The sequence below is a fragment of the Marmota flaviventris genome, chromosome 13 (genome assembly GCF_047511675.1).
Source record: "Marmota flaviventris isolate mMarFla1 chromosome 13, mMarFla1.hap1, whole genome shotgun sequence".
NCBI classification, from domain to species: domain Eukaryota; kingdom Metazoa; phylum Chordata; class Mammalia; order Rodentia; family Sciuridae; genus Marmota; species Marmota flaviventris.
The window spans coordinates 4,012,780-4,038,117 of record NC_092510.1 but is presented as its reverse complement, the minus strand read 5'-3'; the positions used below and the strand labels follow the sequence as shown (position 1 = coordinate 4,038,117).

Here is a 25,338-nt window from a genome sequence, read left to right as displayed (position 1 = left end):
CTTAGTGAGGCCCTAAGCAACTGAAAAGACCATATCTCTATAATTGAAAAATTATAAAAAACGATTGGGGATGTTGCTCAATGGTGAAGCACCCCTCGGTTCAATCCCTGATGACAAAAATAAACAAACCAATAAGGATTATTCTTTGAAATCTATTACTGGACATTTTATCTTACAAACCATAACATGATATAACATTACCAGTAAATATAGGTCTCAAGTCATCATTTTTGTGAGCAATAAAGATTAGAGATAGGGGGCTGGGATTGTGGCTCAGTGGTAGAACACTCACCTAGCATGTGCAAGGCCCTGGTTTCGATCCTCAGCACCACATAAAAATAAATAAATAAAATAAAGATATTGTGTCCAACTACAACTAAAAAAAGATTATAGATATGTGTAACTTTGGTACTTTACATTGTGTTTCTGGGATTACTGTGCAACCAACTCAAATAGGTTGGATAACTGAATGGAGAAATTTGTCACATTACTTCATCATGACTTTTTAAAACCTGATTTTTTTTTTTGCCTTGATCATCTTTTTTTTTTTTTTTTTTTTTTTTTTTTTTTTTTTTTGTACTGGCTTTTCTTTATTGAGAAAAGAGAATAGGAAAACAAAGCCATAATTTATATAAAGAACTTTACAAATCAATAGCAATATGGCAGTAAAATTTACTTAACCAGGAATTTATTACTATTTGGTATGCAAGGTCCATGAGTCTTATTACACTTACCTTTTTTATTTTTCAACCAACGTTATAAATTTTTGTGTCAGGAAATCTGTACTCCAAAAGTTTTAACTAAAAACCTGCTTCAGGTCTAAATTCTTCAATGAGTTCCAATGTTTGTGAGTAATTAATATTTTCTTCCCCTTAGAATCTGACATTATTAAACCAACTAGTAGCCATAAAACCCATTACCCTTATATGTTTGATTTTCAGATGAAATTTTTTTTCTACTATGTGGCAGAAATATCTTACAATACTGTATATCTCACATGAGTGATATTTAATGAAATACACACACTCTACAAAAAATATTATCCCAATAGATCACTCATCAACATAAATTTTATGCTTGGGACCCTTGAGTCTGGAGAAATGTCACCTTTAATTTGTAATCCAGAAAATATCTGGGGACCCATCTTTCAAGATTGGGTTGGATACTTGTCCTTTAATAAAAACCTTAAAATGGAATAACTCTATTTTGCTTGTAGTTCTTATTATTACTTTGATTGTAAACCATGGGAAAGAACTAAGAAAGGGACTATGCTCTTGGAGATACTTCTGGAATATTCTACCTGAGGCTCGTTATTCTGGCTTGAGGATAAAAAAGTGATTTGTACAGACACATCAGAGGATTCCAGGAACAGACCTATAATTTCAAAGAGTTCTCTGAAAGAGATTGAGGAAATGTTCCACTACATTGGAAATCTCTAATTTTTTGTACCAGACATTGAACTCTGGGATGCTTGACCACTGAGCCCCTTCCTCAGCACTGTTTTTTAATATTTTATTTAGAGACATATTTTGTTTAGAGAAATATTTAATATTTTATTACTGATTTGCTGAGGCTGGCTTAGCAATCATGATCCTCCTGCCTCAGCCTTCCAAGGTGCTGGGATTACAGCCTTGTGCATCCAGGCCCAGAAGAATTTTCCAAATTCTCTCCTCTCTTTTTGGGCAGCAACACAGCTTCTCTGTTATAAAATAACTGAATTGATTCTTCCAAGTCACATGCATTAAAAACTGTATGATCATAAAAATAGAAGACACCATTTCTAGAGAATTCATTTTGTACCACAAACACTTCCAATGTTGATACACATACTATATATTTTACACCAATCATACCTCCAGGGTATACATAATGTGCCTATTTATGCTGATAGCTGAGATGACTGGACCTCAGCATCACAGAGTGCTTAAACTAATGCTATTGTAATTGGCAGGTCATATACACACACTTACCAGTCTGACTGCAGACTCCACACCAACATTTTCTTGTTTATATATTATAAATATTTGGTGTGGGAATAAACAAGCCAGAATTAACATGGTGTTGACATGCAGTAATTCTGTGCATATTGGATCTGTGATACTCTTTGCTTAGGAAGGACTCATTTCCTCTTTCCTATAATCAGCCCCACTCCAATTCACCCAAAACTGTAGAGCTACCATTATGTACCTGACCAACAAGATGGGGCACATGAAAATCAAGTATGACTCTGTCTTCACCAGAAAATCTCAGGCATGAGATTATAGGAGGAAAATATGTTCTAAGATAAATGGCATTTTTTTTTTTTTTTGACTAGGGATTGTCGCCAGGGGTGCTGAACAGTGAGTTACACTACCACACATCTTTTTTTTTTTTTTTTTTTTTTTCATTTAGAGATATGGTTGTGTTAAGTTACTTAGGCCTTCCTAAGTTGCTAAGGCTGTCCTCCTACCTCAGCCTCCCAAGCACCTGGGATTTCAGGAGTGTGCCACTGGGCCCAGCTGGAAATTATCAATATACAAGAAAACAGAAGTATCGTTATGAATGACATTGTGGAGGCCCCAAGGGCACATATAACCCAGCCGAGACTGGGAGATGTGAGGACAAGGGAGAACATGGGCATGGGTTCTGGGTAGTTTGATACAGAATTAAGGGGTTTTGTTTGCTTGCTTTATTTTGTGCTGGAGATTGCTCAGTAGGTAAGTGTACCAGCACCAATTACACCCAGTCCTTTTCTTTGTGTATTCTGAGAGAGGGTCTCACTAAGACACCCATGGTAGCATCACCCTTGTGATCCTCCTGCCTCAGCCTCGCAAGCACCCAGCATCTCAGTCACTGTGATTTCAGGCTGGCATCACTGTACCCAGCACCAGAATTCACTCATCACGTGGAATAAAGGCATGTTTTGATGAATCCTTTTTATTTTCTTGATTGCAGAGTTGTCCATCGGGATTGATGAAGGACATATTTGCAAAAAGGACATTTTCTTGTCTTTTTCTGAAGGTGTTCACAGAATTATTTCCCCCATAATATGAACAAAGCCAACAGACTGTACAGTAACATTCACATAAGAAACACCATGTACACTGTGACTGGCGTTGGGGTCATGGCCAATGCCCTTCTTCTTCTCATCCACATCTCCTGGCACATTACTGGGCTCAGATCTAAGCCCACTGACCTGCCCATTGGTCTCCTGGCTCAATTCCACCTGGTAATGCTGCTCATGAAGGACTTCATAGCTGTTGACATTTTTACACCTCAGGGGGGTAGGTGGGATGACCTGACGTGTAAATTGCTTATCTACCTGTACAAGTTGGTGAGGGGCTTCTCCATCTGTGCCACCTGCCTCCTGAGTGTCCTCCACGCCATCACCCTCAGCCCCAGGAGCTCCTGCTTGACAAAGTTTAAACATAAATCCTCACGTCACAACCTGTGTTTCCTTCTCTTCCTGTGGGTCATCTATTCATCCTTCAGTAGTCACCTCTTCATCTCCATTGCTGCTACCCCCAGTTAGACCTCAGACAACTTTATGTGCATCACAGAATACTGCTCCTTCATTCCCATGACCTTCTTCCTCTGGCACAGCTTGTATTTTGAGTCTTCATCACAGCCAACCCCACTTCATCACAGCCACAGAAGCCCACTCACACACTAGTGCTGCATCTCAGGAAGAGAGAGGCACTTACCTGGGCAGGTTGCATGGGGAGTCAGAGGACCAGAGCTGATCCTGCACCCTTTTTAAGCAAAGGACGTCTTTGACTCACCTCTCTGTGGGGCTTTAATTTTAGCTTCTGCAAGAAGGTGACAAGATCCCACTGGAGATCACAGAACCGTGGCTTCCCCCTGTGGAACATGTCATCTGTGTCTTACTTTAGTCTCTGATGTACAGTAGCAACCTGGGGAGAGTTGACCTCAAAAGTTTTCTCTCAGTTCCCTGGACACACCTGCATGAGGCTCTGAAGGCTCCCAATCATGCAGACCACACCCATTCTCTACTTTTTTTAACCTATGTTCAAATTAGTGCAAACACACTTCATATACTGCAATGCTTCTACTCTGGGGACAGTGGTTACTGGCACCTCCTGTTGGTTCCCTGGGGAGTCTGAGGGTCCTCTCCCTAAAATGTGAGACCATCGTCCCTGGTCCACTCTCACCGTGACCATGTGGTTTGGGGTATTGTGTCTCCTAGGACTTGCAAACCCAGCTCCAGGTTTGCACTTCTGTTTCAAGTTAAGAAATACACTCAAGTATCCATGTTGGCTGTGGTCAAAGGAAGCAAAACGACATTCTTAATAAAGTCAATTTATTTTCATTCTCCAGGAATAGCTAGTGTCACTAAATGCATTTCAAGGTACAGCCTCTCCTGTTGGATGACTACGGGTTCCTGAGAGGGAACACACATCTCCTCTAAGAATCAGAAATCTTCTCGTTCTGTGAGTGAGGAAAGATACTCTCCATCCAGGGCAAGAATAAAGAGAAGTTAACCTTCATGGGCCACTCGGATGGGACCAGTTGGCTCTCTGGACATACTTTGAAAGCAGTGACATGAGACAGGATGAACAACTCTCAATGTTCTCTATTATATGACGTGGATTAGGGAAGGAACCGTAAAGTTACACATAGTTCTGTCTATTCAAAGAAACTTTTAAAAAGGAAAATTACATGCTTAAGACAATTTAAATATCTAGTGAAACTAAAAACAGAACATTGAGTTTATGGCCTTAATGAAGAATGCCATCCAGAACCCAGGTGTCCATAGAGTGGGGCTCACCCAGGCCATGACATAGTGGGTCCCCCACCCAGGGCTTTCCTTACGTTCTTTAACCAGGGAGATGACACATTTTTTGTGTGTGTGGCTGCTAAAAGGCAGACTGAGCAACAAACGGGAATACACATTCAGTGGTACCCACAAAAAAGGATCTGGAAACTTCTATCCATGACAGGACCCCAGAGGCAAATCTGTCCAACACCATAGCCAGGTAATAGTAATATTTTCCTCAACCAGCCATGCAATACCAAGGTTTTAATGTCAGCAAATTATGTAAGGAAAATGCACGTTTAGGACCTGCAAGGTATTTTCCCAGGAGAAACTGCAAGTCTTGAGCAGCATGGGCCGGGGATGGACTCTGTGGCCCAGCACGTGCCTGGCATGCAGTATGACCCAAGGTGCTCCAGGTGCTGCGTAAAAATAAGAAGAAATCGACCCACGGAAAAGTTGGTACTTTGAAAAAATAAATAAGGTTGACAGGAGGAAAAGATTGCAGATTTGAGTGAGGCAGCGGGTCCCCGAGCTCAGAAACCCAGAACTGGAGCAGTGGAATACAGCTTCTCCCCGAGGAGGAGAGAGAAAATTCATGAGTTGGTGGTCAGTTTGCCCTGGTGAGTCAAAGACTCATTGACTCAATAAACGGTTCTAAAAAGAAGTCACCTGAGTTTATCAATCACCCATGGTCAGCCAACCTAAGAGCCATATTGAGACTGACTGTGGAGGGACCAATGGGGACTGGAAACCCAGTCCTGTGACTCCAGAGCAAGGTCCACATGAACCAATGTGAGCCTAGCAAAGGCTTAACTAGCCTGACAAACCATGGAAAATTAGAAACTGAGAGCATTTTGTCCAGAAGGACACAAGTTGGAGATGCTAGAGAGACCCCAACTCTCCCCAACCCTGTGAGTCCTGTGACTAACAAAGAATAACAAGGTGAGCTATAGCAGTCAGACCAGTGGGCCCCAGAGACTGCCAGTCCAGTGCCATCTGAGTTCCTGGGACCAACGCAGGCCAGTCTCTGCTGGGTCCCAGCACCAGCCTAGTCCCCAGAGCCCTCCAAGCTCCCTGGGATTTTAGAACCCACAGTTCCAGCAGCTGCCCAGTTTCTGATACCCAACAGGCTGCTAGCACTTCCTGTCCCACCTGGTCCATCACCCACCAGTTCCCCAGGTCCATGGTGAACACCAGATCTAGCATCAGTCCAGCACACAACCAAGCCCCTTGGCCATCCATATTCAAGTCCCCTAACACCCAGGTCCTCTACCTAGACCACTGATCTTCCTACTATGTTTAGAGATTTGCCACCAGTCCATCACTCATGCTGCCTGGCCACCACTTTGCTGCCTGGCCTGCCCAGCCCTGCTTCATCAGTGGCCAGCAAGGCCCATCAACCAGCCCTGATACACAAGCCCAGGCCAGCCAGGTCCACTGGACATAGCCAGCTGTGTCACCACCTAGCCACAGCCCCCAGCCCACTCATGCCCATCACCCAAGAAGGGACAATCCCATGCTCACTGATTATCTTATCCACCATGGTGGAAAGGACTCCTTCATTCATGAACATTTCACCAAGATTTCTCACTTTTCTTTTGCTGTTGTTATTTTGTTTTGATTTTTTATTTTGCTTTTCTTTTTTCTTTTTTGTATATTATTTGTGTTCTAAGTGACTCAAGAAGTCTTATACATATACACCCTTGTTTCTCTCTCCTCATTTCTAGTCTTTGTCTAGGCCACACCAAATTCATGATTATTTTACTTTTTTTTAACTGATGGAGATGGCTCAACCTTCTTCCTGGGCATTGCAACAACTGACACTGTAGATATCACCTAGGAACTGTGTACCTAGCCCTCTGCAGTATATAGTCCATATATGTTGGTGCCATCACGGGGCTCCCCTCTCCCAGTCCATGAGGTACTGGAACACAGAGGCACTGTGAGCTCGTTAAGTAGGAATCCTATGGCTTCTGATATATCCAGAGAGGTGAGGAGACCACAAACAGTATGAATATGCAAGGGAATAAACCATCCCCAACAGCACAGAATACCTCAGCAACAGACTCCATGGATACTGCGAGGACAAAGTGTCAGAGATGGAAATCAGAAAGGTTTATGGTAACGTTGATCTGAAAGATAAAATGTGATGTAATAAATAAAATAAGAGAAAATACAAAAAGAGAACAATCACTTTAATAAGGAGGTAGAGATCCTGAAGAAGAATCAGTCCAAAATCCTCAAAATGAAGGGACTAATGAGACAACTTGAAAATTCATGGGAAAGCATCACCAGCAGACTGGATCTCTTGGAAGACAGAGTTTCAGGAAAAGAAGACAAAAATATATAACCTTGAAATGGAAGGAGAGGGGCTGGGGTTGTGGCTCAGTGGTAGAGTGCTCACCTAGCCAAACCAAAATGACTGGATATGCAAATCATATCTCAAGGATAATTTGAAGGTAAATGAGCTAAACTCATCAATCCAAAGACACAGACTGGCACGTTGGATTAAACAGTAAACCCAACAATACACTGTCTCCAAGAAACTCACCTGAAAGGCAAATACATCTACAGACTGAAGGTGAGAGCATGGGAAAAAAATATCACTCACATGGGTCTCATAGATAAGTAAGCAGGGGGGTCCATCCTCATATCAGACAAAATGGCCTTCAAGCCAAAGTTCATCAGAAGGCACAAAGAAGGACATTTCAGATGGCTTAGAAAAATTATGCATCAACAAAACATAAAAATTGAACATTTATGCCCCAAACAATGGAGCATCTGCATACACCAAACAAACCCTTCTCCACTTCAACAATGATATCAGTCACAACAGAATAATTCTGGATCACTTTCACACACCACTCTCCTGATGCACAGATCCACCAAACAACAACTCAACAAAATGGAGCTAAATGATCCAATCAGTCACTTGGACTTTCCTTTGGGTCTTCTATGTGTACTTCGGTGCCCACTTCTCCATCTCTGTGGTCGATGACTCCAATGGGACATCACCCAATCTAATGTTTCTCAGTGACTCCTGCACAATATTACACAGGAGCTACTTCCTCAGGCATTTATTTAATGTCCTGGGTGCATTTTGGGACATCATCCTTATAGGGCTCATGGTCCTCTCCAGTGGGTACATGGTGACCCTCCTGTGCAGGCATAAGAGGCAGTGCCAGCACCTCCACAGCACCAGCTTGTCTCCAAAATCCTCACCAGAACAGAAGGCCACCAGGACCATTCTTCTGCTCCTGGCTTTCTTCGGTCTCATGTACTGTTTGGACTGTGTCTTCTCCTCCTTTAAGAACCATGTGGAAAAACGACCCTGTTTGTCATTGTATCCAGATGATGGTGGCCAACGGCTATGCCACCGTCAGTTCCTTGGTTTTCATCTGCACCGAAAAACAAAGTGTCACCCTTTTGAAAGGCTTGTGGCAGAAGAATCATCAATGCTTAATCATTGCATGACAGATCAGTCCCCTGCATGAGCCACCGCCCAGCTTTGTCACAATGAACCATGGAGTGCTTGGTGCCTGTGCTCTCTGTGTTGAAGGAGTATAGGAAGTGGGGTATTTTATTTCATTTTGTTTTTTAAATTTTTTTGAAATATTTATTTTTTAGTTTTAGCTGGACACAATATCTGGATTTTATTTTTATGTGGTACTGAGAATCGAACCCAATGCCTCACACATGCTGGGCAAGTGTGCTCCCCCTTGAGCCCCACCCCCAGCCCCACGGGGGCTCTTTTAAATGATTACTTTGAAACTGGTGAATGAGAAACACCTCCCAGATTATAATCCAAATGGCTCCAAGATAAACTTCATAAACTCATATTTCTGCTTGATGTGGACAAGGGAGCTCCAAGAGGCCACTATCACCTTATTTGTCTGAGTCCCTACATCTATAGATATGCATAAATGTCTAAATGTTGGTCAACTCAAACATTATTAAGTTTCCTCCTATGTTTTTGTAAGGGTCTTATAGGATTAGCATGGACACTTAGGTGCTTGGTCAACTGGGAGTTGTTTTCTGTGAATTTTAGAAGTCATGGCCCAACTTCATTATCTGCATGTGGAAATTCAGGTTTCTCAGGTCTATTTGGTGGAAGAGGTGCCCTCTCCCCTTGGAATGGTCTGGCATCCTTGATAAAAAAAGCATTTGATCATTTTGGCCTCTGGCATCATTTAGAAATCTGCATGTCCGGAATCATAGCCTTTGGGACGGGAGTCCCCCAGTCTTCTATGCTAGCAAAGCAATAAATCTTCTTTTTCCTTTTTATTGAATAAAAAGAAAGAAAGAAATTTCTGTGTCTATTAGGATGTATTTTTTTCTGCTTTTGTGAGAAAAAAATCAGTGGAATTTTGATAGAGATGGTTGACGACTTTCCATGGAGTTGGATTCTTAGCAATAGTAATTCTTTCAATCAATGGACCCAGGGGTGAAGTATCAGGAGAGCCAGCAGGTAGTTTTCAAATATTCAAATTATTCATCGGGGAAATGCAAATCATTGTGACAGTGACCTGGTCCCTGGTCGCCAGTTGAATAGTTATCAATAAAAAGGCAAAATTAAATGCTGGTGAAGATGTGGAGGGAAAAAGACCATTCATTGTAGGAAGGTAAATTAGTACAATAATAATAAAGCTCAATGAGGAGACTTCTCAAGAAACATTTATAGATCAACCAAAGGATCCAGATAGCCCACATCCAGAGGAAGTAAAATCTGCACCAGAGTAATTCTGCATGACTGTGTTTTTCATATCACCATGAAAAGAGCTAAAAGTCCCTAAGCCCAGGTGCCCACCAACACACGGTTGGATAAACGGGATCACTGCCCCCCTCAAACCCCAAGCATCTGTCTAACATCTCATGAAATTTTTCTTGTCCCACATTTAATCTCACAGGTTCAAAATGCATGGTGCCATCCATAGTATGCCATCCATAGTCTGCCCGCCTGCAAATCCCAAGTGTGAGGGCAGTGGTCCCGTGTCACCTTCACATCAAAGAACAAATGAGCCTGGTGGTTTGCCACCAAAGACCTGGGAATACAAGTTCCAATAGCTGAGCTGGAGAAATATATGTGTCCATTCATCTGGTCTCTTTTTATTATAATTTATAAATTCTCCTTCCCATTTCCCTAATAATGAATGTGTCTGAGAGCCATTTTGTTAGGAAGACTATTTAGAGAAGTTGAGCCTTATCCCACTCAGATTTGTAGGCTCATGCTTATTTTTTATGACATCTTTTCATGAAAATGCATTTACAGAGAAAAAATGTGCACCATGTTATGTTCTTCACATTTAAGCAAATTGGACTTGACTCGTGTCTTTATTGAGTTCATCAGGGACACAGATCCTCCTGCAGGCATGTTTGCATTTCCCAGTCCTGACAGCTTTGTCATGAAGCTCCTTTGCAGTTTCTTGTTGTTAGAAGCATAATTTATCTTCTACAGCTTCTGAAAACAAATCTTCAAATATTCTTAGGGTCTAACCAGAAGTGTGAACCCTGAGCTGGACTTAAAACCTTCCAATTTACAGAAACAATGGATGATTGTCAGCAAGGCTTTTCAGGAATAGCTATTATTCATTCACCTAAACCTTCTCCATGTTTTCCTCCTCCATATTGCTGGAGCTTGTAGATCTCAGAGAGCCTGTGCACACAGTAGGGCATCTGGAGGGTGGTGGCTGTGCCCTCCCTGAGGTGCAAGCTCCATCTAGTGCTCTTCAGAGTTCCCCAGCTAGAACTGCGCCACAAAGTAGAGCTTGCTGCCTAATTTATTCTAAGAACAAAGATTCATACAGCAGGATCAATCACATCATCTGCATCTCTTTTTTCCATTTTTACCTTAGGATACAGAAGGTGATGAGAGCCCTGGTGAGTTTTAAGTACATGACAATGACCCAGCAAAGTATTATTATTTTGGTACCAGGGATTGAACCCTGGGTGCTTAACCACTGAACCACATCCTCAGCCCTTTTTTAAAATCTTATTTAGAGATAAGGTTTTGCTAAGATTTTTAGGGCCTCGCTAAGTTCCTGAGGCTGGCTTTGCAGTTATGATCCTCTAGCCTCAGCCTCCCAAATGCTGAAATCACAAGCACGCACCCCCATGCCCGACATGGGTTAGTTTTCCTATGATTTATGTCACTCTCTGTGGAAGGTTCAGTATTTTTGATAATGTTTGCTTTCTCTATTTTATAAAATGTGATCGTTTTTGCTTTTGAAACTACCTGTTTTCCAAGTACCATTGCAGTACTAAGAGCCATAGTTAAGAATCCTCCTTGATCACCCTGCAGTGAGAGAAGGGAGATTTCATCTTGTCCCTGAGACTCTAGACTCCTGTTTGGTAGATTGGTAGACAAGTGTGAGTGGCAGAGTCATGGCTGGGAGGTGACATGCCTGACAATTTCTTTTAGCTTGTTTTTTTTTTTTTTTGCAAGGCTCCTATTCACCAGAATGCTTTCTAATAAAAATGAGATATTAACTCAGACATAGCTACATGCTTATCTTTAAAATACTTACATGTAATATTTCAGTGAGTAAGTTGCATGTATTTGATAGGTTTGTTGTATGGATACATTAGTGTGTGATAGAAAATTTGGAGAGAAGCTAGGTATGGTGGTGCATGCCTGAAATCCCAGCAGCATGGGACGCTGAGGTAGGAGGATAGTGATTTCAAAGCCAGCCTCAGCAATGCAGCAGGGCCCTAAGCAACTTAGCACGTTCCTGTATCTTAATTTAAAAAATAGGTGATGGTGACTTAGAATGGGGTTCAGTGGTTACACACCCCTGGGTACACATCCTCTTCCAAAAAATGTTGGACCCGGCTGGATACCTCCAATAATGTGTGACCTCACCCATTCTACACAGTTAGGTTTTGTAGTGAGAAATGTCCTCTTACGCTTGTTTATGCTCTGGAGAAAGGTGACTCATTTTTCTTGCTGCTCTTGTAGAGTTTTACCTTCATAAAAATAAGACTTGTTGGGAGTGGCCCTTGCTCCAAAGACTAACTTCCCCATCCCCAGAGAAGAGCGGTCAAATGTTGAGCCCTTCTGGCTCACATGATCCTTACCCACCAATCAGAAAGCACCCCTGCCAACTGTCAAAGCCTTCAACCATTAAACTGTCATAATTGTCAAACCACCCCAAGCCTATAAATATGAAAATCTGTTCCTCAATAAACGGGCATTTTCTCCCACAAGGAGCCTTGTTCATTCTTTCAGGACTTACCAATCATTTTAAAGCAACAATGAACAGAGGTCTTAATTTCTGAATAGCATTGAAAATTCATGTCTTCTTCTCATCCCTGCTTTATCCAAAAATTTTATATTCCCATGACTACATTATTTGAAGTAACATGAATATAATTCCATCTGATGCATAGATTTACACTTTATTGTAGCATGTGATGTAAAAGTTTTACAAGGCTATATTTGGGTACCTCAACTTTTAGAATGAATTGAATGCAATGGAAGCAAACTCTCCATTTTCCAAATATGGCATAAGAGAAAGCAATTTCACAACAATCATTGTACATTTTCACGTTAAAATGTTATAAATAAATGTTTATATGTTGACTATAAATACACAGATACAACACTATTCTTTAAAGCATCATTTGAATTAGTAACTCAAACAAGTATATGCGAAAGGCGGTATGACATTTTATGTATAAAAACAACTCAGTAGAGGGGAAGAGTTCTGAGCCTCCTTATTACTTAGAAATGATACAATTTGAGAAAATACGCAGGTTAATTACCATAATGTGATCATAAATTAATTTAAACATGTATAGATTTGTAATAGTGTACTCCAGATATAAGTCAAGATGTTACTTCAATTAAGGTTAAAATTTTAAAAAATCTGCATTTAAACTTTTAAGCAAATATGTACTGGAGTTCTGAATTCTTAAAGTTTTACCCTATATTCTCAAATCTTTCACATGTCAGATTTCCTTAGCAATTTTTTTCTTTTTCATACCTGGGATTGAACCCAGGGGCACTATGTGACTGAGCTATGTCCTCAGCTCTTTCATTAAAATTTTGAGACAGGGTCTCTCTATGTTACTTAGGGTAACATTAGTTGATGAGACTGGCCTCAAAATTGTGGTCTTGATTCAGCGTCCCGAGTCACTGGGAATTTCTTAGCATCTTATCTTTCACATCTATATGCCCATGAACTAATTTAGTTTTAAGACATTGCTTTTTAGATGATATTCTGATTCAGTATGTAAAACACAAATTAAATCTTAACTAGTACATATATGAGAGACTTGCATGAAAGTTAATACATGTTTTCCAGAAAAATATTCTGACAGTAAGATATTACAAATTTTTCTAAAACAGGGGCTATGGATGTAGCTCAGTAGTAGAGAATTACCTAGCATAAATGGGGTCCTGATCTTGAGATCCAGAATTGCAAAACAAAAACTTGAGGATCAATTTTATATCTAAACCACTTTGAGTTTGGAGAAATGCCACTGCTTTCTTGAAAGATGGAAGAAAACCTGGACTCCAAGAAGACTCATATTGCAAGATTAGTTTGGATACTTATCCTTTAATGAAATCCTCATAATGGAGTGTACCTGGATCTATTTTAATTTATGGTTTGGTTTATCATAAGAATTCCACAAATATAAATAGAAAACAATGCAAAAATGTGTTCTTTCTAATATTTTATAATAGCAGTTGTGTGAATAGGCCAGATTCTGACATGATAATCAAAATATATAAAATATGTAATTATATAAAAAATTCAAATAGTCATAAGCTCCATCAATTTTCTGCAGAGATTTCCAGTGTACTGTACTATTCTGGTAATTTTTTTCAGTTCTCTGAGTTAGTGACAGAAGGTGATCAGATATTAAAGCAATCCTAAGAATTCTACCAACTGACGTAAATGAGGATGCGCATTTTAAAAATTAGAACAATCCTGAAAAGATAACCTATACAGGAACTTCTCCCTATGTGACTTGTATGCATCATCCTCCTTACATCTGGATTTGTTAAATAAAAATTCCCCAGGGCACACCTTCCTCTACTGCTGGAAAATGCCACATTACATTCTGTCTTTATAAATTATACGACCCAAACTTCCATCTTTTACAGGTAGTTTTATACCATGTTGATTCTTTTGAGAGTGACGGTCACTTGACCTAATGATTTCAAGATTCATCTGTGGTTTCTTATACATCAGCATCACCTTCCTATTTTATGCTAGGTTTAGGATTTAATGCAATATTTGGTCTTTGCATATTGTACTACTGAAGATTCCACCCTCTGTGTGTATACAGATGTATACAGTTTTGATTCTGATGCCTATGCAAGGGGTCACCATGTACCCTCTTGACATAAAAAATTCAAGACTCATCTGTGGATTCCTATGCATCCGAATCTTTTTCCTATTTAATGTTGAGTAGAACTCCATGATATATCCAGAACATATCTTAATACATCCATACACTTGATTTTTGATTTTTTAAAACCCATGTTCAAATTAGCTCAATCATATTCCACATATTGTAATGTCTCTCCTCTGGGGTGAGTGGTTAGTGACATCTCCCATGCATTCCCAGTTGCCCTGAGGGTCCTCTCCCTAAAATGTGAGGCTGTCTTCTCTGATCCACTCTCACAATGACCATGTGGTTTGGGGTATTATGTCTACTAGGGTTTCCAAACTCAGCTTCAAGTTTGCATTTCTGTTTCAGGTTAAGAAAAATACTAAGATATTAAAATAAACATTCTGGCCATGAAGACAAAATACATAATTTTTAAAATAAAGCTGACCATGAAGAGAAGATGTTATAAGATATGTGAGTAGAATTTCCAAGAAATATGAGATAACATGAAAATACCAAATTCAAGATTTATCCGGATAAATGAAGGCAGAGATTTAAACCAAAGGAATGCACAAATTTTCAATGAAATAATATCAGAAAATTTCCCAAACCTAACAAATTAAGTGCAAAATCAAATACAGGAGGCTTATAGGACCTCAAATATGCAAAATTTAAACCGTCCCACACCAAGGCACATTATTATGAAAGTGCCTACCATACAAAATAAGGATAGAATTTTAAAGGCTTTTGGAGAAAAATGACGTGTCACATTTGGAGGGAAATCAATCTGGATCTCAACCATTTTTTTCAACCAAGACCCTGAAAACTAGTATGTCTTGGAATAATATATACTGAGTTCTGAAAGAAAGTGGATGCTAGCCAAGAATACATTACCCAGCAAAATAAAATCTCAGAATTGATATTGAAATAAAAACCTTTCATGACAAACATAAGTTAAAAAAATTCCCAAGACTAGAAAGATTGCCTTACAAAACATACTCAAAATATTTCTTGAAGGAGAAATGAAAAATGTAAGTGAGAAACAAGCAAAGAGAGGAAAGGATGAACTAATTCAAATGAAAAGCCAAAAATAAACCAAAATGACTGAAAATACAAATCATATCTGATTAACAACTATGAGTTCTCATAGGACTCAGCCAGTTCTATGAGACTTTAAAAGAAGAATTAACACCAACACTCCTCAAATTATTCCATGCAATAGAAGTGGAGTGAAGCTTTTCAAACTCATTCTATGAAGCTGGTATCACCATGATACCAAAACCAGACGAAGACACATCAAGAAAAGAAACCTCAGACCAATATCCCTGATGAACTTAGATGCAAAAATTCTTAATAAAATTCTTGCAAACTGCATATAAAACCATTTAAAAAATCTAGTGCACTACAATCAAGAGGGGTTCATCTAAAGATGCAAGTTAGGTTCAACATAATGGAAATCAATAAATGTAATACATCACATCAATTGATTTAGAGACAAGAATCATATTATCTCAATAGACACAGAAAAAAAAAACTTTGATAAAGTACAGCAAGCATTCATGTTAAAAGTTCTAGAAAAACCAGGGATATAAGGAACATATATTGTAAAAGCTATATATGCTAAACCCAATGCCAACCTCATCCTAAAGGGAAAGATTGAAAGCATATTCTCTTGAAATTCTGGTACAAGATAAGGATGCCCTGTGTCACTACTTCTTATTCAACATCATCTTGAAACTATAGCCAGGGCAAGTAGACAGAAGAAAGAAATTAAAGGGACACGAAGATAAAAAGAATGACTCAAACCATACTTATTTGTTGATGACATGATTCTATATTTAGAAAAACCAAAAATCTGCACTAGAAAACTTCTAGAACTTATAAATGAATTTAGCACAGTAGCAGGATGTGAAATAAACACCTAAAAATTAATTGCATTCCTATACATCAGTGATGAATTGCCTGAAAAAGAAATTAGGAATGGCTGGGGATGTGGCTCAAGCAGTAACGTGCTTACCTGGCATGTATGGGGCACTGGGTTCAATCCTAAGCACCACATAAAATAAAATAAAGATGTTGTGTCAACTGAAAACTGAAAAATAAATATTAAAAATCTCTCTCTTTCTCTCTCTCTCTCTCAATCTCACTCTCTCTCTCAATCTCTCTCTCTCTCTTTCTCTCCCTCTTCTCTCTCTCTCTCTCTCTCTCTCTCTCTCTCTCTCTCTCTAAAAAGAAATTAGGAAAACTACCCCATTCAGAGTAGCCTCAAAAAAGTAAAATATTTGGGAATCAATCAAACAAAAGAGATAAATGACTTCTATAATGAAAACCCACAGAACCCTAAGGAATGAGATTGAAGCAGACCTTAGGAGATGGAAAGATCTTCCATGATCTTCGATAGGCAGAATTAACATTGTCAAAATGGCCATACTACCAAAAGTGAACGCAGTTCCTATTAAAATCCCAGTAACATTATCCATAGGAATAGAAATAATCAGTCATGACATTCATTTGGAAAAACAGGAGGCCCAGAATAGCCAAACCAATCCTTAGCAAGAAAAATGAAGCAGGAAACATCACAATACCAGCCCTTAAATTATACTACAGAGCTACAGTATCAAAAACAGCATGGTATTAGCACCAAGCAGACAGGTAGACCAATGGTATGAACAGAAGACACAGAGACGAATCCACAAAATACAGTTACCTCATACTAGACAAAGGTGCTGAAAACATACCTTGGAGAAATGATAACCTCTCCAAAAAATGCAGTAGGGAAAGCTGGAAATCCACATGTAGCAGCATGCAATTAAACCCCTGTCTCTCACGCTGCACAAAACCCAGCTCTAATTGGATCAAGAACATAGGCATTCAACCAGAGACCCTGTGCTTCCTGGAAGAAAATGTAGAACCAAATCTACCTCATGTTGGCTTAGGAACCAACCAACTTCCTCAACAAAACTCCTAAAGTGTAAAAAAGTTCAATCAAGAGTAAATAAATAGCATGAAACCAAACTTCAGAGCTTCTTCACAGCAAGGGAAATGATCAAGAATGGGAAGAGAGGGTTTACAGAATGGGAGAACATCTTGCCCACCCACATCTCAGACAGAGCACTAATCTCCAGGATATAATTCAAAAAACTGAACACCACAAATTACAAATAACCAAATCCATAAATGGGCAAAGAAAACAAGCAGACACTTCATAGAGAGAGAAATACCAATGGTCAACAAATATAGGAAAAATGTTCAACATTTCTTGAGTTTTTTCTAGCAATTAGGGAAATTGAAACTAAAACTATACTGAGATTTCATCTCAAGCCACTCAGAGTGGTAATTATGAAGAATACAAGTTAACAATAAGTGTTGGTGAGGATGTGGGGGGAAAGATACACTCATCCATGGCTGTGGGACTGCAAAGTGGTGAAACCCCACTGGAAAGCAGGGTGGAGATTCCTCAGGAAACTGGGAATGGAACCACCACGTGTTCCAATTACCCCTCTCTTCAGCATACACCCAGAGGACTTAAAATCAGTGTACTATAGTGATGCAGGCATGTCAATGTTCACACCAGCTCAATTCACAATCACTCACTGTGGAACCAACACAGGTGTCCTTCACCAGATGAATGGGTGAAAAAATGGGCTACATACACACCGTGAAATATACCCAAACTAAGAGGAGTGATACGCATTGCCAGTCAGTGGATGGAAATGGAGACTGTCATGTTAATGGGAGTTATTCAATCCCCCAAACTAAAGGCCCAATGCTTTCTCTAGTAGGCGGATGCTATCTCACAATAAGTGGGGGGTAGGAAAGAATGGAAGTACATTGGATTTGTCAAAGGGGAATAAAGGAAAGGGAGGGGCAATCTGAATACAGAAGACAGTAGAATGAATTGTGCATATGCATAAATGACCCATGTAATTCCATATCATGTACAACCAGAAGAGTGGGAACCTGGAAAAAAAACCTGGAAGCCCATGACCTACAAACCTAAAATAAACACAAGAATTTTAAGTATATCTTGCGATGTTCCAGGTATTGGAATTAGATGATAATGCTCTAAGAAGACCTGAAATCAATGTAATAATAGTTCATACTGGTACAATAGATGAAAAGATTAGCTATTTCCCGAGAAAAATGGAAAATTAAAGGTATCAAATGAAAATGCAAAGAACTAAAAATATAGTATCTACAATGTGCAACTTCACATTTGGCTGGGCACGGTGGCTCACACCCATCATCCCAGTGTCTCAGGAGGCTGAGGCAGGAGGATTGCAAGTTAGAGTCCAGGCTCAGCAACAGCATCCATAGTCAGGGTGAGAAATTCAAATTAAAGTTTTAGGACCGTGGCTATAGGTTGGTGGTAAAGTCTAGGCTTAGCATGACCAGGTCCTGGGTTCAATCCCTAGCATCTAACAGTGTATATAAAAAAGATTTAGAACATGAAGTGATCTGAAGTATATAAACATTCTAATGTATGGATAACTAGAAAGCTGAAATGAGGGCTGGGACTATGGCTCAGCAGTAGAGCACTTGCTAAGCATGTTCACGGCCTGGGTTCAATCATCAGCACCACCTAAAAATAAATAAAAATAAAGGTATGGAGTCCAACTACAATTAAACAAATAAATATTTATTATTTTTTATTTATATATGACAGTAGAATGCATTTCAATTCTTATTATACATATAGAGCACAATTTTTCAAATCTCTGGTTGTATACAAAGTATATTCACACCAAATTGTGTCTTTATACATGTATTTTGGATAATAATGTCCATCACATTCCACCATCATTTATAACCTCATACCCATTCCCTTCCCCTCCCTCAATGTCAGGAAACCAGGTTGTCCACGTGAAAATGGAGTGGGGAAGAGGGCGTCCATCAGACATCACAGGGAGAGGATCTACAGAGCCTCAGGTGGATCAAGGGACTTCCCCCGCCTCCGGAATCCAAGCATCACAACATGTGGAAAGGATATGAGTTAATTTGAAATTTGAATCCAAGTAAGAGAACTTGGAGTTGTCTACAAGATTGGGACACACTTTTTTTTTTTTTTTTGTCAAGAGAACTCATAGGAAATTTTAAGCACCTCTCCCCAGATGGTTGTTATCCAGAACATAATCAAATCAAGGGGACAAGCGAAATGTTCCACTGGAGAATCCATAGTTCTGTGCTCCCCAGTGGGATCTTGTCACCTTAGTAGAGACACGAGAATTGCTGGCTGCAGAGAGATGAGCTCACAGCACCCTTTCCTTAGAGCCACACAGGTTTTGCTCAGGTGCAGCAAGTGCCCCGCATCCATCCAGGTAAGTGCCTCTCGGTTCCACAGAGATAGTGAGTGAGTACCTGGGGCTTGTAGGAGGAGGTTGCAAGGGGCAAACTGGGTCTAGGAGTGAGGTTCTTGGTAGTTTGAGACATCCAGCTTTCACCCCTATATTTAAGAAGACTGAGGTGCTCTGTGTAATGTGAGGAAGGAGATCTTCCTAGGTTGCATCATCCTTTGAGACACAGAAAGTTAGGTGCTATTTTCAATAGGAAGTGCCAAATGTCTCAGGCTTATACTTAATTTTCTTCTAACAACTACAGTAATGCTCATGTTACATATGTGTTTCCCTGTTGATATGCTATTTACTCCTAAACCAATAATCAAGGATGTAATAAGTCGCCTGTCTGCTTTATACTAAATATACTCAGGTTTCCTTCTCTCACCTTCCTAAACAAATAGAATATTACTCACCTGTGACTACTAGACTCTGAGGAATTAAAAACCATAATTTTATATAGCCCAGAAGGTAATTAGGGCCACCTTACATTGCCACAGGCATCTATTAAACTTTCTCATGCAATCTTTGTTGTCCTACATTTAATCTCACAATGTAAAAGTGAATGCTGCCACTCCATAGTGGGTGCTGCCCATGAGCAAATTTCAAGTGAGAGGACAGTGGTCCTGTGTCACCATCCCAGGAAAAGACCAGTGAATCTGAATATGGTGTTCTTCTCCTTCCCCAATGACAAGGTAACATTATTATCTATAGCTAGATAAGAAGAATATTTGCGTCCATTAATCTTCTTTCTTTTCATTATTCACTTTCTCTTTGCCCTTTTCGTAATAATGAAAGTGCCTGAAAGGCCTTTGATCATATATGCCACATTTTTTATCCATTCATCCACTGAAGGGCATTTAGGTTGGCTCCACAGTTTAGCTATCGTGAATTGTGCTGCTATAAACATTCATGTGGCTGTGTCCCTGTAGTGTGCTGTTTTTAAGTCCTTTGGGTATTGTCTGAGAAGAGGAATAGTTGGGTCAAATGGTGGTTCCATTCCCATATTTCCAAGGAATCTCCATACTACTTTCCAGATTGGCTGCACCAATTTGCAGTCCCACCAGCAGTGTATGAGTGTGTCTTTTCCCCACATCCTAAACTCAATCAGTCCTGGTGTATTTTCAGGTCCTATTTCATGCAAATGCACTTCCAGAAAAAAAGTGAACCTATCTTCTTTTCTTCTTCCTAAAGCAAACCAGACTTGACTCATGTCATCAGGGGAATGGATACTCCTGCAGGTATGTTTGGGTTTCCTAGTGATGACAGCTTAGGGTCTGTAATGAATCAACTTTGTTGTTCCCTATTGTTGTTAGAAGACTAATTTTTCTTTTAATGATTCTGAATACAGACTTTAAAATATTCTTAGTGTCTATCTGTAAGTGTGAACCCCGAGCTGTACTTAAATCCTTCCAAGTTACAGAAACAATGAATTATTTTTATACTTATTTTCTGAAATAGCTGCCATTCATTCACCCAAATATTCTCCAGGATTTTCTCCTCCTTGATCCTGTGGCTTATATAAGTCACAGTGGCTCTGCACCCAGCAGGGCACCTGGCTGTGGGTGGCTGTGCCCTCCCTGATGGGCAAGCTGTTTCTCCCTAGTGCTCTTCAGAGTTTCCCAGCTAGATCTCTGCCATAGAGAAGAACATCCTGCCCAATTTTTCCTGAGATCCAAACCCCCTTAAAGCAGGATGAATCCCCCTCCCACATTTCACTTCTCCATCTTAGCCATGGGAATCATGGTAAAGTTGAACTACCTAGCAACCGTGAATCAAAGTGTGCTACTTTGCTGCTGTTGGTATTATTATTATTTTGGTACCAGGGATGCAACCCAGGAGTGCTTGACCCCTGAACCACAACCCCAGAACTTTTCACATTTTATTTAGAGACAGGGTCTCCCTAACGTGCTTAGGGCCTCTTTAAGTTGCTGAGGCTGGCCTCAAACTTGTGATCCTTCAGTCTCATCCTCCTAAACTGCTGGGATTACAGGTGTGCACCACTGCACCGGGGCCACGTTACTTCCCCTGTGACTTATGTCCCTCTATATGAAAGGTTCAGTCTTTCTAATGTAGTTTGCTTTGAACAGCGTGTTAACCAGACACCATCACATTGCTAAGAGCCACAGGTTAGGAGGCCCCTTCATTACCCTGCAGGGAAGCAGAAAGTTTCATCCTGGTCCTGAGTCTCTGGGCTCTTCTGTGCTAGAAAGGTGTGAGTGTCAGATGCGATGGCTGGGAGAGGACATGCTGGACAATTTCTTTTAGCTCATTTTTATAAAAGATTAATTATTATTCACTAGAACTCATTCTAATGTCAATGAGCTATTAACACAGATGTAGCTACCTATATTTTAAAGTCACTTACATATTGTATGATATTTAAGTGAATCAGTATTCTGTATTGGATGTATGATTTGCTGATACATTATGATGTGATCTGAAATTTAGATGGAAGATGGGCACGGTAATCCCAGTGTCCCGGAGGCTGAGGCAGGAGTGTTGTGAATTCAAAGCCAACCTCAGGAAATTAGCAAGGCCCTGGGAAACTTAGTGAGACCCTGTCTCAAAATAAAAACGAGGGAGGGGCCTTGGGCTGTGTATCAGTGGTTGAGGACTCCTGGGTTCAATTTCTGATAGGAAAAATAAACTCTTTGCACACAGGTGGATAGATTCATAAATACGTAATTCCTCCTGGGTCTACACTTTTTTTGTTTTGAAAAGTGTTTGTTAACGTTCCTTCATGCTCTGGAGAAAGGAGACTCATTTTTCATGCCGCTATTTTGCAGTGTTGCCTTCAGACAAATAAGACTTTCTGTTCTTTTTGAAGCAACAATGAACTGGGGTCTGAATTTCTGAATATTTTTGAAAACTCCTGACTTCTTCTCATTCCTACTTTTCCAAAACTTTCATGTTTGCATGACTACATATTTTGAAGTAAGACTGAAAATCATGTCCTTGAATGCTCTGATTTCCAGGTGATTTAAATATGTTATTGAAAGGATTTTCCAGTGCTGTGTGCTTGCCTTGCACATATTTTAACATGAATTAAACACAATAAAAGCAAAGTCTCCATTTCACACAAATGGTATAAGAGAACACAATTTTTAGAAGTAAAATTTAAAAATTTTTATTTTAAAATGTTGTACATAAACGATTATAGTTAAACATAGATGTTTAAGCTATTCTTTAAAGCTTCATCAGTATAAATGTTACCTACATAAAACAGTTGTTATAAGAACAGATGTATGTAAGTTTATGTATAAAGATGTAAGGGAATAATATCTGTGCCTGTGATCATATGTGCCTTGTGGAAGACCTTCCTAGTGTCATTTCTGGGCTTGTTATGGTAGCAAACCTGAATATACTGAATAAGTGAAAGAATAAAATTTTATTTTTCCTGATCACCACATTTGGGAAAAAAGAACTTTTTTTCCTAATGGTGTAGAGAATTTCCCTTTTAGACAAACACTGCATGTTCTTACTCATGTAAGAAACCTAAAAAAAGCATTGCACACACTCTCCAAGAAATGTTGTTCTAGCAGATCATCAACAGATTCTCCAGCATAAATTTCAGTCTTGGGCATTTGATTCCAGAAAAATGTTACCTTGAACTTGTAATAGAGATAACATCTTACAGCTCATCTTTCAGGAATAGGCTGGACACATGTCCTATAATTAAAACCTTGGAACACCAACTCTGTTTTAAAACAGCACCTAGTCTCTTTTAAATGTAGTTCTATTTACTACTCTGATTGTAAAGTCTTGAAAAGGAAAAAAAAATAACTATGCTCTTGGTAATATTTCCAGAGTGTTCTAACATAGGCTAGTTATTCCGGCTAGAGGATGAATAAAAATGTGACATATATAGCCACCTTAGAGGATTCCAAGGACAGACAAAATGTTTCAAGTGCTCAGAACTGGATTGTGCAAATGTTCTGCTATGTTGGCTTTTCTATTTTTTTAAAATTGAATTTGAACACAGGAGCAATTATCCACTGAGCCACATCTCCGCCCTATTTATATATTTTATTTAGACACAGGGTCTCACTGAGTTGCTCAGAGCCTTTGTAAGTGGTTGAGGCTGGCTTTGAACTCACATCCTCCTGCCTCAGGCTCCTGATCTGCTGGGATTACAGTCATGCACCCCCACGTCCTGTGGTAATTTCTTTCTTCTCTTTCTTTTCAGGTAGGGACACATCTATTAAAAAGAACTGCATTGATTCTCCCAAGTCTTGTGCATGAAGAACTGTATGATAATAAGATTAGAAGCCAATATTTCTGGAGAGTTCATTATGTGCCACGAACACTTCCAAGTTTGGTAGGCACACTTTACTTTTTCCCACATAGTCTCTGCAGGATTCACATAACACGACTCTTTACGTGGACAGCTGAGATGACTGGACCTCAGAATCCCAGGGTGCTTAAGAAGAAGCTATCATAAATGGTAGCTCAGACTTGCAACTTCAACCAGTCCGACATCAGAGTTCACACCAACATTTTTTTGTTTATATATTAGAAACATTAGGTGTGGTGAGAAATAAGCCAGAGTTAACATGGTGCAGATATGAAGTAACTCAGTGCAGGTCTAGTCTGTGGACACTCATGTTTCGGAGGGTCTCGCTTCCAGTTTCTTGCAATCAACCCCCCTGAAATTTGGCCTAATTTGTAGACCTCCTATTATGTACCTGACAGACAAGATCAGGAAAAGGCAAATTAAGTAAGCTTCTGTTTTGCCCCAGACAACCTCATCCATGAAGTATTAGGAATGAAGTATTTTCTAAGATAGATGGTATTTCTTTTTAGCCATGATTTTTTTAAAAAAAAAACACTGGTTCTTCTTATTTTTCACTTTGAGACAGGTTCTCAGGAAGTTGCTTAAGTCCTTGCGAACTTGGTGACATCAGCATTGAACTTGCCATTGTCCCATCTCAGCTTCCCGAGCCACTGGGATTGCATGAGTGCACCATGGCACCTGGCTGACAATTCTTAATGTACAAGAAAACTGAAGTATCAATACGTATGCCACTGTGGAGGTCCCAGTGAGATTGGAAGGTGTTGAGATAAGGCAGTGTGTGGAGATGCATTCTCCAGGGTGTGAATAGAACATAGTTTATTTGTGTGTGTGTGTGTGTGTGTGTGTGTGTGTGTGTGTGTTTTAATTTTGTGTTGGGGGCTGCTTGGTGGGTAAGTGCACCAGCACCAAGTTACACCTGGTCCTTTTGACTCTGTATTTTGAAACAGGGTCTCACTAAGATGCCCAGACTGGCTTCAACCTTGTGATCCTCTTGCCTCAGCGTCTTGGGTCACTGGGATTTCAGGCAGAGACCACTGTGCCCGGGACGAGAACTGAGTTTTCATGTGGAATAAAAATACAGTTGGATGAATTTCTGCTAAGAGCCATAGCCAAGTAATAAGAAGCATGGCATTTTTGGTTGAAAGGTGAGGCCAGCAAGCCATTGAGATGATATGATTATGTTAAGATCTGTATTCATATGGATATTGGACTCCTGCTGTCCACCTCTGCCTGCTACAGGACTCCTGGAGAGTTCCCATTGGTTGGGGAAGTGCGGTAGGAGCGAATTTCAGAGGAGGGACTTCCTGTTGGGGTCCAGGAGAAGGCTGCATGGGTCCTTTGGCAATCTTCCCGTTGGCAATCTTCCCAGGAGTGTACAGGGCATTGGCAGCAGTTTCAAAAATAAAGTTTTTTCCCGCTTGAGTGGCTCGTGATTTTGTGCACAGCCAGACTGTGGCAAATTTCCTTTTTTTCCCCTCATGGCAGTGGTGTTCATTTGAGATTGAGGAAGGAGGTCAGATTTGCAAAAAAAAAAACAAAAAAAAAAAAAAAAAACAAAAAAAAAACTTTTTTTTGTGTTACTCTGGTCACAATATTTTTCTTTCCCTTGTAAG

At 39.8% G+C, this 25,338-nt stretch overlaps 1 pseudogene; it reads left to right on the top strand.

The window, feature by feature from the left end:
- Positions 1-3,076: 3,076 nt before the first annotated feature.
- Positions 3,077-20,085, top strand: LOC139701601 (vomeronasal type-1 receptor 90-like; annotated as a pseudogene).
- Positions 20,086-25,338: the final 5,253 nt, after the last annotated feature.